At 30.1% G+C, this 10,790-nt stretch overlaps 2 long non-coding RNA genes across 2 annotated transcripts; both read left to right on the top strand.

The window, feature by feature from the left end:
* On the top strand, window positions 1-1,938 carry LOC139485998 (uncharacterized). Its single transcript, XR_011655447.1, has 3 exons — window positions 1-237; window positions 1,173-1,225; window positions 1,830-1,938. It is a non-coding gene; the product is annotated as an uncharacterized lncRNA (long non-coding RNA).
* A 1,828-nt stretch (window positions 1,939-3,766) lies between these two features.
* On the top strand, window positions 3,767-6,991 carry LOC139485997 (uncharacterized). Its single transcript, XR_011655446.1, has 3 exons — window positions 3,767-3,842; window positions 6,689-6,739; window positions 6,941-6,991. It is a non-coding gene; the product is annotated as an uncharacterized lncRNA (long non-coding RNA).
* The last annotated feature ends 3,799 nt before the right edge of the window (window positions 6,992-10,790 follow it).

The following is a 10,790-nucleotide window of genomic DNA, read 5'->3' as shown; positions in this document are numbered from 1 at the left end:
TCCGACAAAGTCAATAGTGAAATTCATAATTTTTGTTTCATCCAAATGCATGTTTCAACAACAAAGAAAACATTTCGATTGTAGTTTAACATGGTTAACTTATCTGATAAATATTCCATTAAAGAAGACGGATAAAGTCTTAGTTATGTTTTTTTTCAATCACTTGTTAATGCTATTATTGATTGACATATTTTGTTACACCTTATGCAAAAGTGGTGAATGTCACCACTACGACAGGTAAGTGTTACAGGTATATAATAACTATTAAGAACTCTTAATCATGCTTGATAGTGAAGATATGCAAGATCTGGTGTTTTTTTGTGGGGAATTTGATAAATTGATTTGGCACATTCAGCAACTACATTTTTATTACTTCGAATAGACTTATTTAACAAATATGAGTAAGTGCCATATTGCCAATGAGAAACATTTTATACTCGACCTAAAAAACACACACTTTACACTGTACCTTCCCATCTTAAAGTTATCCTCCTTCTGATTAAGACTTGTTTTAAGAATATTTTTTTGCAAATCCTGTTTTCCGGAATAACACTAGATAATCTTTGGTTAAATAACGGATCTACCCTTGAATGTTGATATTGTTGATATTTATACCCCGAAAGTGATAAAAAACCGAGGAAGCGAAAGGCTCTCTCTTAAATAACAATATACCACGCAATCATTCAAATGTTGGAATCAGTTTGCTTTCTCTGCTAGAGTTAAACTATACTGCATTTAACTTGACCTCTAACGTATTTGATATTTGACATTACTTGAATGATTAAGAGTATTCTAAAGAACACAATGCGATGAAATTAGTTATGCGTTGTTGATTTTATAGTAATGAAACGTTAATCACTTAATAAATCAGGATTTTTGTTTTTGGAAAATTACAAATCATAAAAAATGTCATCTAGATGTGAAACAACCTTATACGTGTTATATAAAACGAGTTAACAAGTATTGATATTACTTAGATGCCAGTTGTTGGTTATTTTCATATATGCATTAGGACGTTCATGCATCGCGGCGGTTTAACATCTACATTTTCGGTTCGACTGTTTCAATTATTAATGCATTTAACGATACTTAGTTATAATGCATTGTTTTAGAAACAAAATACATGTATATGAATAAATACAAATACAACTATTTTTTTTTTTAATTTACAGCAACGACTGGTTTTGTTGTGATAATTTCGAAATGAGAAAAAATATATGCGTGGGTAAGTCTTATGTACATTGATGTTCATTTATCGTCGAAGAGAGCGATTGAGGAATGCATTTAATTATAATGAACTGGACCAATTGAAGTAAATTCAATCCCTGAAACAAGAGGCTAATGCTATCAAACGATTTTATTAGATCTGTTAACTGCAAATATATAATCTAAGCGTAGCGAAATTTGCTGCAAAATCAAGCTCCTAACGCTAGATATCAGATGTTACTTCTACCAAGATAAAAACAAAACTGTAATTAATTATACATGTTTGTATGTAAAAAAATAGCTTCCAAGTTATCCACTTAATTACGATTCCAGTTTTTTTCTTGAATGACAGTCTCTATATATTTGAATTCTATCAAATTAAGGGGGGATGGGCATGTTCGATAAAGATATTTATTTTCTGTTGCTAAAAAGCGTTTTCGTTTCCCTAAGAGGATTAAAGGTTAATCAATCACATGAGAAGACCGATAATCCAAAAAAAAACAACAAATATTTGTAACTGACGAAGTAGAATAATGGAAGCAGTAGCATTATCACAAAAACCGATAACTGATTTAAAATTTAAATTGTAAATCCTATCAACATGTATGTTCTGCTCTTTTTAGAATGTCGACTTGGGTACACGTCGTTCAGCAGAAAATCATGTGTGCCATGTTCTAACAATACATACTGGAAACGATGTGCGGGGATATGTTCATGTATAGCGACACAGAGGTAAATGGTAAATACCAAACGACATAAGGCTGAACAAAAGCAGAAATAATAATAGCAATTGAAAATTTAATAAATGTGAATTATAACATTGCATTGATATCTCCATACATCAGAATATCAATGGTTCCGTTAATCTGGTTTCGGTCAGGCTTTTTTTTAACAATGTAGTGCATGTTCTTGAATGGACAACAGTTTCAACATTCAGTCTGCCTTGAAACCATTCACACATTTCAGAAGGTGGGTCATTCGATTTTATTGAAACTTTGTTTGCTTAAACACAGATGTTGTGATATATTTGTAAATCGTTTCTCCATGTTTGAGGCAGTATTTTTCCATGACAATAACCAATATCAGCAACCTGAAAATTACGAACGAGGAAACATTGAATTAATTTGAAAATTAAAAAAATTGAAAATTTTTTTAGATAACCATGTGTTGTAATATTAGTAACTTATCAGTACAAACATTTACAGGAAACAGTTTTTGAATTATTTCGAGTTAATGATCATTGGAAAAAAATATATCTAGAAAATCATAAACTGTGTATATCGTTAAACCTATTCAAAATTTTTGTCCATTTAACAAACGAACATACTAGCTCCTCTCGATTTATTTAATAATAGTTGATTAAACGTTTTAGCTTTTATAGAAATCGGCTCTTGTTTTAGGACATTTAAAAATTCAACTTGAACAATGCAAAAACTAACATACTTGTACTCAAAGAATCATTTATGAGTTTGACTGTCCCTTTGGTATCTTTCGTCTCTCTTTTATCTTTAAATTTTCAATTCACAGGAAAACTTGAAATACAAGGGCAAGATTAAAAAAATTTAAAAAAGGCATCACTGTATGTAATAAAGTAAGCTTAATCAGAAATGAACTTTTAATACAAATATAATATCTGATACCATCAATATTCAGTTACATGGTAAAATTGAGAAAATCAAGTAAATTACTTTAGAAAAATATTGTTTGTGCAAGTTAAGCAATCCTGTCTTCATATGTTACACGTGTTTCGATCATTCATTTCTTTTAAACAGTACAATATTAAGCAATGTTGTATAGAACATCAAAAATATAAGAACGTGTAGACAATTGACAAACTGTAGTGACCATACAAGTAATTTTTAATTGACCAACATGGACAATCCAATGACATATAATAATAAAAACAGTCTTTAAAACAAGGCCAATTTTTACTGGAATTAACTCATCATGCTCATCAAGATAAAACAAATCTTAAAAGTTCTTACTATATTTGTTGCCATAAAATAATTATATATTTCTTTTTGTAACTAAAGGTAGTGCAAATTCGTTTTTTGCAAATTACATTTTTATTGTTTATTTTAACATGTTTAAATGATTGAACTTATATTATTTTTTATGGCTGGTTGTGAAACTGTTTGTTATAAACTGATACCAGTAGATGATGCATTTGTCTAGTCTGTGTTTTCCTTATTCTCTGCAACATTGAAATGTATTAATTATGTGCTTTATGACAAACTGTTTCCTAAATCAAAATCACTAGCTACAAATCAGCCGTATACTATCTTTGCCATAACGCCAGATTCACCAGTCCTTAGGTCAAAGTCATGTCTTGGAGTAATGTAATAGGTTCTTCAGCAAAAAACACAACTTACTGCAACTAACGTAGGAAAGTCTATAGGATCCTAAGTATTAACAACTGGATTGCTTTATGGGGTTCCAACAGGGATTAACTCAACGAAGAGAACAACATTCTCCATACTTTCACTATAACTGGCCTATCTTGGGTGTAAATATCTATTTTTTCAACACAGCTTTGTTTATCTATGTATATCTATATTTCAGATGCGACCACGTAAAAGGATGTATTTCAAATACTTCCACTCCAGTAAATAACACAACGGATATCTTTGTTGAAGGTAACTAGTGAAAACCAATATGAAGGTTCTGTGTTTTATAGTAATTTTTTATGATAAATTGAATACTATAAAATGAATGGTTCAATAATGAAATTGCATATGCCAGAAAAATGAGAGAGAAATACCATAAATTAGGAATGTGGTCTGAGTTCAAATTTTGGCGAAACAGGACAAAACACATAATCGATCAATCAAAAAGAAATTTTTATTCAAAGATGGTAAAAGATTCAAAAGCTTCTAAAGATTTCTGGAAATGTATTCGAAGTCTCAACCCATCCCAACAAGAAAAGCCATATGAACTTTTAAATGAAGATGGTGTTAAAACTAATAATGTCAGTGACAGTTGTAATGTTTTTAATAAGTTTTTTACATCTTGTGTTGAAAACCTGAGGACTGACAGATGTATGAGCAAAACTAATGATTATGCAAAATTTAATCAATTTGTACAAAAGAAATTTACTAAGTCAGAACAAGTAAAATTTTCAATTCCACCAGTCACAATAAATGGTCTATTTAATGAGATGATCAAACTTGACATTAATAAATCCACCGGATCTGATAGCATAGGACCAAAAATTTTAAAATTGAGTGCTCCTTTCATAACGTCATCTTTAACTTACATTTTTAACAGAATAATAGATACAAGTACATTACCCAGTGTTCTAAAGAATGCAAGAGTAACCCCTGTTTTTAAAGCTGGTGAAAACTTCATGGCAACAAATTATAGACCAATTTCTGTACTTCCCGTTTTATCAAAAGTTTTAGAAAAGCATGTTTCAAAACATTTGTATGACTACCTAAAAAGATTAGATCTTTTACACCCAGCACAGTCTGGGTTTCGACAAGAACACTCTTGCCAAACTGCCCTTATCAATATCATAGATAAATGGATACAGGATATGAATAATGGTGATATCAACTTAGCAGTCCTGTTGAATTTAAAGAAAGCTTTTGATGTAGTAGATCATGATATTCTCTGTAAAAAACTTGAAATTTATGGATTTGATAATACTGCTGTTTCTTTTTTTAAATCATATTTGAATGAAAGAACTCAACAAGTACAAATTGGTAATGCTCATTCTGAAAAACTTTATATCAAGTATGGTGTCCCCTAAGGCTCCATATTAGGCCCCCTTCTGTTTATATTATACATAAACGACCTTCCTATTTATATGCAAAATTATTGCACTGATTTATATGCCGATGATTCAACTTTACATCTTTCTGGTAATTGTTATCAAACTCTACAGTCAAAGGTACAAGAAGATTTACATGGTGTAGAGGAATGGTGCAATGATAACAATATGTTCATCAATAAAAATAAAACAAAATATATGATTATTGGAACGAAGCAAAGAGCAATGCCACATTACAATGTGAGTTGTTTAACTATTAACAAGCAAGTGATACAATCTTCCACATGTGAAAGTCTTTTAGGCATTAAAATTGACCCTTCCCTCACATGGACAAACCAAATTGATGTGATCTGCTCAAAAATATCATCTAGACTATATCTACTATTAAAGATTAAAAAATTTCTAAATCTAGACTGCAGAAAATTATTCTATAATGGTTATATCTTGCCACTAATTGATTATTGTTGTATAGTGTGGAGTAGTTGTAGCAGTGAGGGTTTAAAAAGGATATTAAAATTATAAAAGAGGGCTGCTAGATTAATACTAGAAACAGACCCATTCGCTCCTTCTGCACCCTTATTCAAACATTTAAACTGGATGACAGTTGAACAGAGAATAAAATATCATAAGTTAGTGATGACATTTAAGTGCATTTAAAAATGATGCCCCATCATATCTTACTAACAAGTTTCATTATGTTTCAGACAGAAATCCATACCCCTTGAGAAATGCTGTTCAAGGAAACCTCATACTCCCTAAACCAAAAAAAGAATTGTTCAAAAAATCTTTTATGTATTCTGGACCATTCTTGTGGAATAATTTGCCAATACCGTTAAGAAATATTACAAATGTTAATTCTTTCAAATACAAAATAACAGATCATTTATTGAAATCAACCTAGCTATATCAATAATATTAAAAACTGATCATGTCATCATGTTTATTTTTTTTTCATCACATTTTATCAAGTTGTATTAAACATTATTATCATACTTGACTTTTTATACTAATGTATGCAATGTATATGTTTGCATTTTGTTTGATTTCTCATGATGAGGGCCTCAGGGAAGATTAGTTATATAGCTAACTGTCTAACCCTCTTAAAATAAAGTAGTGTTGTTGTTGTTGTTGTTGTTATAAACTATGTTTCTCGAAAAGATCAACTTGGTTTACAAAGGATCTTTTGATAGATTAAAAAATATAAATTGCAGATTAAGTTATATCTTAATGTCGTTGAAATCAATGGCTGATGAAACTAGGTTTCCTTACCTGAACAACTAGCTTGGGACTGCCATAATCATAAATTTAGTAGTAATTTAGGTAATGACACGCTAGAATATAACAAGATAACGTTATGGTTAGAATCATAGGGTTGACAAGAACTGTATTGTTTTGAATCAAATGTTGGGTATCGTGCTGACATGTTTATTCGGCTCATAATATTTCATGCTTCAATTGTGACTCAGTCGTGTTCGTATTTTACGATGACTGAAAAGTACACATTTAATGACACTCGTATACTATAGATGGTTTCATTCAATTTAACAGATGTATAATTCATGCATTTACAAATATCAATACTTTAAGTAAATAACCAACATTTAAAAGACATGCAAGCTTCAAACAATGTTACAAGCAGTTTTTAAATTCATACAACAGTTGATATAATGAAAGTTTTTCATATTGTGTATGCTTACTTTCTATTTTAAGATACATCTATACAATCGTCAATCAAAACAACAAACTTCAGAAAACGCAACGGTAGGTATACATATTTGTTCAATATACATTTGTGTACAAACTAATAAGCACTACTTCTCATTCAAGTATACAAATATATGCATACTATTAGATATTAAGTAAAATGCAGAAACTTTCTTCTTACTTCAAACAAGCAATATGATACGTGTTTACACATTAACAATATTACATAAGCATTGTTTTAATAATTTATATTTTTAGTTTCAACTATAAAACCGTCACTCAAAACAACAGAAAACAGAGAGCTCAACGGTAAGGGTATACATTTGTTAAATAGGCATTTTGTATGAGAAATGATGAGCAAAATTTCCTAACCTACAAATTATTCAGTACGTGTAACAGTTGACAATTTAAACATTATTAAATATTTGCTTATTGTTTCCAACAAGGCACACAGCAGCTCAATTTATATTATACGTGCACACAATTATAATTTTGATACCAAAATCGCAGAATTGCATTTAATCAGCTATTCAAGTGTATTTACTTTCATTGTCTAATATACTGTTTCAAATTCAATGGCAAGTTTGTTAAATTGTACGTGATAATCACTATGGCACATACATGAATGAATATGCAATGCGATACAAGAAGTGATCAGCATTTATTGAGATAACTAGGAAATCCATCTCGCGTATCTAACATATAATTAGCGATTAGGGAACTGTGACTCTATCTATTCCTTCCTTTAGCATGTGTCTGCATGCTGATTCAAAACGGGGGGATTAGAACAAAACGGGATCTGAATTATCAAACGTGGACAGAGTGTGTCAATAAGTTGCTTTTTTATGGATGCGAAAACTAAGATCAACTTTTTGCCATTGATTCATGGTTCATTCTTGGTTTAACATAAATTACTAATTTTACTGAGCCAATAAGAAAAGACTAAATAATAAGTGTGTTAAACATGGACCAAGGGATATAACAGAGTGTATGTGCAGCCAATTATCTTATGTACTATTATTTGTCTGTTTGTCTTTCTTTTAGCAATGGCGTTGTCACTTTATTTTCAATCTATGAGTTTGACTGTCTCTCTGGTATCTTTCGTCCCCCTTTTCTATTACATTTTGTCCAGCATAATGAGCATAGAGCTACATCTGTTTCTACCTCTCAAACACAAACACATAAATTCATAGCAACCTTGCGAATGATCATTGATGATTTCATTAACATTTATAATGCATTGCATTTATGCTTAAAACAAAATTAAAAAAAAACAGTATTAAATTGTTTTGATTCTGTTATTTTTATTACCTATACTTGATTTTTAATCATGTAAGTGTACATTTAAAAGTCATATTATAATAAGGTAGATGAACACAGGAGTTCCCACTTTGTTATCAAAAAAGGTAATACTCACGTGTGACAGTGAACATAACTATCTGAAATCGCTTTTTGTATATATTGAATAATGTATACAATTGATCAACAAATTGTCTCCATATGTATTAACCAAAAAGTAAAATCCCAAAAATACTGATCGAACTCGGAGGAAAATTCAAAACGGAACGTACCTAATCAAATGGCAAAAACAAAAGCTGAAACACATCAAACGAATGAATGACAACTGTCATATTCTTGACTTGGTACGGGCATTTTCTTATATATAAAATGGTAGATTGAACCTGGTTTTTCTTGTTTTATAGCTAGCTAAACATCTCACTTGTATGAAGGTCGCATCAAATTTCATAATATTGGCAATGATGCGATAACAAACAAAAACTGACTTAATAGGTATAAATGTCAATAATGCAGCAGTCAACATTGTGTTAAAGTCTTAATCACTAAAACATACAAATATGTACTAAAGTAGCACAAAATGGCATATAGACAAATCATGTTTAAAGACAAAAAGACCTACATTTACCATGTTACAATAACACAATGACGGAAAGTATAAGTACAGAGCCACGTCATATATGTAACAAAGAAACATAAAAATCCATATAGACAAAGCACATATCAAAATAAAAAGTCAATCAACAAACAAGTGTAACATGCATTACATGCATATACTTTTCGTAGAGCGTTCAATAGTAAATACACTTTAAATATACCTAAACTACTAAAGTGATTGAAACATGCACAGGGATTCAACTAATATCAATTAAAAAAAAAAATGATATGAGAAACGATGAACTATGTTAAGTTAATTTATATTTAAGTTCAAAATGTCATTTCATTTAACATGTTTAAGGATTTTCAACTTATATGTTGTTTAAAAAAAAAACGTGTGTCGGGTAAAAAAGAAGACATTTTTTTTTCATTGAAACATCGACCCCTTTATTTGACGTGTAAACTAATTCGTTGGTTTCCTCTTTTCTATGAATTGGTAGAATGTGCTATGTTTGCTGTATTTGCTATCTGTTAAAGAAGTACTTGATTATCAATGTCATGATTTTTCTTTCACCGCCAGACACCTGTGCTAAGTACATACTCGAGTAACGGAAGTGTTTGGGATAATTGTATCAAAATATCCGAAGTTCTAAATTCTAAAACTAAATAGTTCAAATACAGGATGCAATTCAATGTTATTTGAAAACATTGAAAAAAAACATCAGCATGCAGCTATTTAAACAATTGATAAACATTTATCAAATTATGAACACGGTAGTGTTCTATTCGTGGATCATCCTTGTTATGATCTTTTCCGTTAAACGATTTTTTTATAATGTCAATTTTATATATTCTAGACGATCAATTTGTGAGCAATTATCAAACGTTTACTTTATTTTCATATGGAAGAATGTATGGCTCACTTAACATACTTCAAAATGAAATCTTAGTAAAGTACCAATAATTTACACAAAATAAATCTTAATATAACATGTATAATGCAGAGGTAAACATTGAATATCGTTTTTTTTTTCTCGTTGTTCTTCATAATTAGCTCTTTCCGGAACTGTTATAACTAAATGAATAATGTGCTGATAGTTAAAGGTATGTGTAGTATAATGATTTATAAATGCTTACATCAACATTATCCTCGAGCAATAGTTTTCTTGTTTGAAATCATACAAAATCTCCTCTTGTGTGTTGATTTATTGTAAACATTTAGTGTTTGTAATTGGGTATAACGATTAACTTTTATATTGAAGGGTCAAATCAGCATATCATGATTTATATAGTGTGTGCCGGTGTATTGTTCCTACTCTTCGTCATGTCAGCGGTATGTATTTTGAAGAAAGAAACCGCAGTTGACATCATTTTAAGAAATACCAAGAAAACAAGCGAAACAGAAAAAGGAATAATACTAAAATTTAAAAACGGTGAACATTTGAAAAAGTGTGCTAGTACATACGATATCATAGATGAACAATACGTTTTTTCAAATGTACTTCAAAGTGTCTAGCAATAAAGATGTATGTAGATCACACTAGTCTAATTTCTTAAATTTTAAAGCTGAATGCACCTGTATTTAGTACTATATCTGATCATTTTACCCTTTTTGGATTCGAGCCTCACTGATGAGTACTTAAAAAAAGTAAAGGTGCGTCTGGCGTATAGTTTTTTTAATCAAAATTAGCATTAGTTGAATGTGTATTCTTTTTTACTTACTAATCTGTATCTAACCTGTAACTGAAATTCGAATTAAATGTGTAACTTGTTCTTATTCAAAATATTCATTGAAAAATTTATTATCATGCAAACTGAAACAGGAAGAATTTTACAAACTACGGAAACAATTCCGATTGAACGAACAATCGTGTGTAAGCCAAGTGACTTATTTATATATTGTTAACATGATCAGCTGTATTTTAACAATACGCAATCACTCCCAGCATTAATTTCAAATATTAAACAATCTGCACTTGACAGAACCAGGACGAACAATGACGACCTATTAGAATAATCAGGAAATATATATTAATCTAACAACATAGTCCTTGATACTGCATTGTACCATATTTTCAAACAATAATATTGTCTATAATCGATCGATTTAAGTGCTTGATAATGACTAGCTTGCAGACAAATTATATATTAGTATGTAGCCTATCCTGACATGATTTCAGTATTATGTCTAAACTTTTTGATGCTCTCGTATTTT

This window comes from Mytilus edulis, chromosome 8, assembly GCF_963676685.1.
Source record: "Mytilus edulis chromosome 8, xbMytEdul2.2, whole genome shotgun sequence".
Lineage (NCBI taxonomy): Eukaryota > Metazoa > Mollusca > Bivalvia > Mytilida > Mytilidae > Mytilus > Mytilus edulis.
Note: the sequence above shows the minus strand (reverse complement) of the source record. Positions and strands in the feature narration are given on the sequence as shown.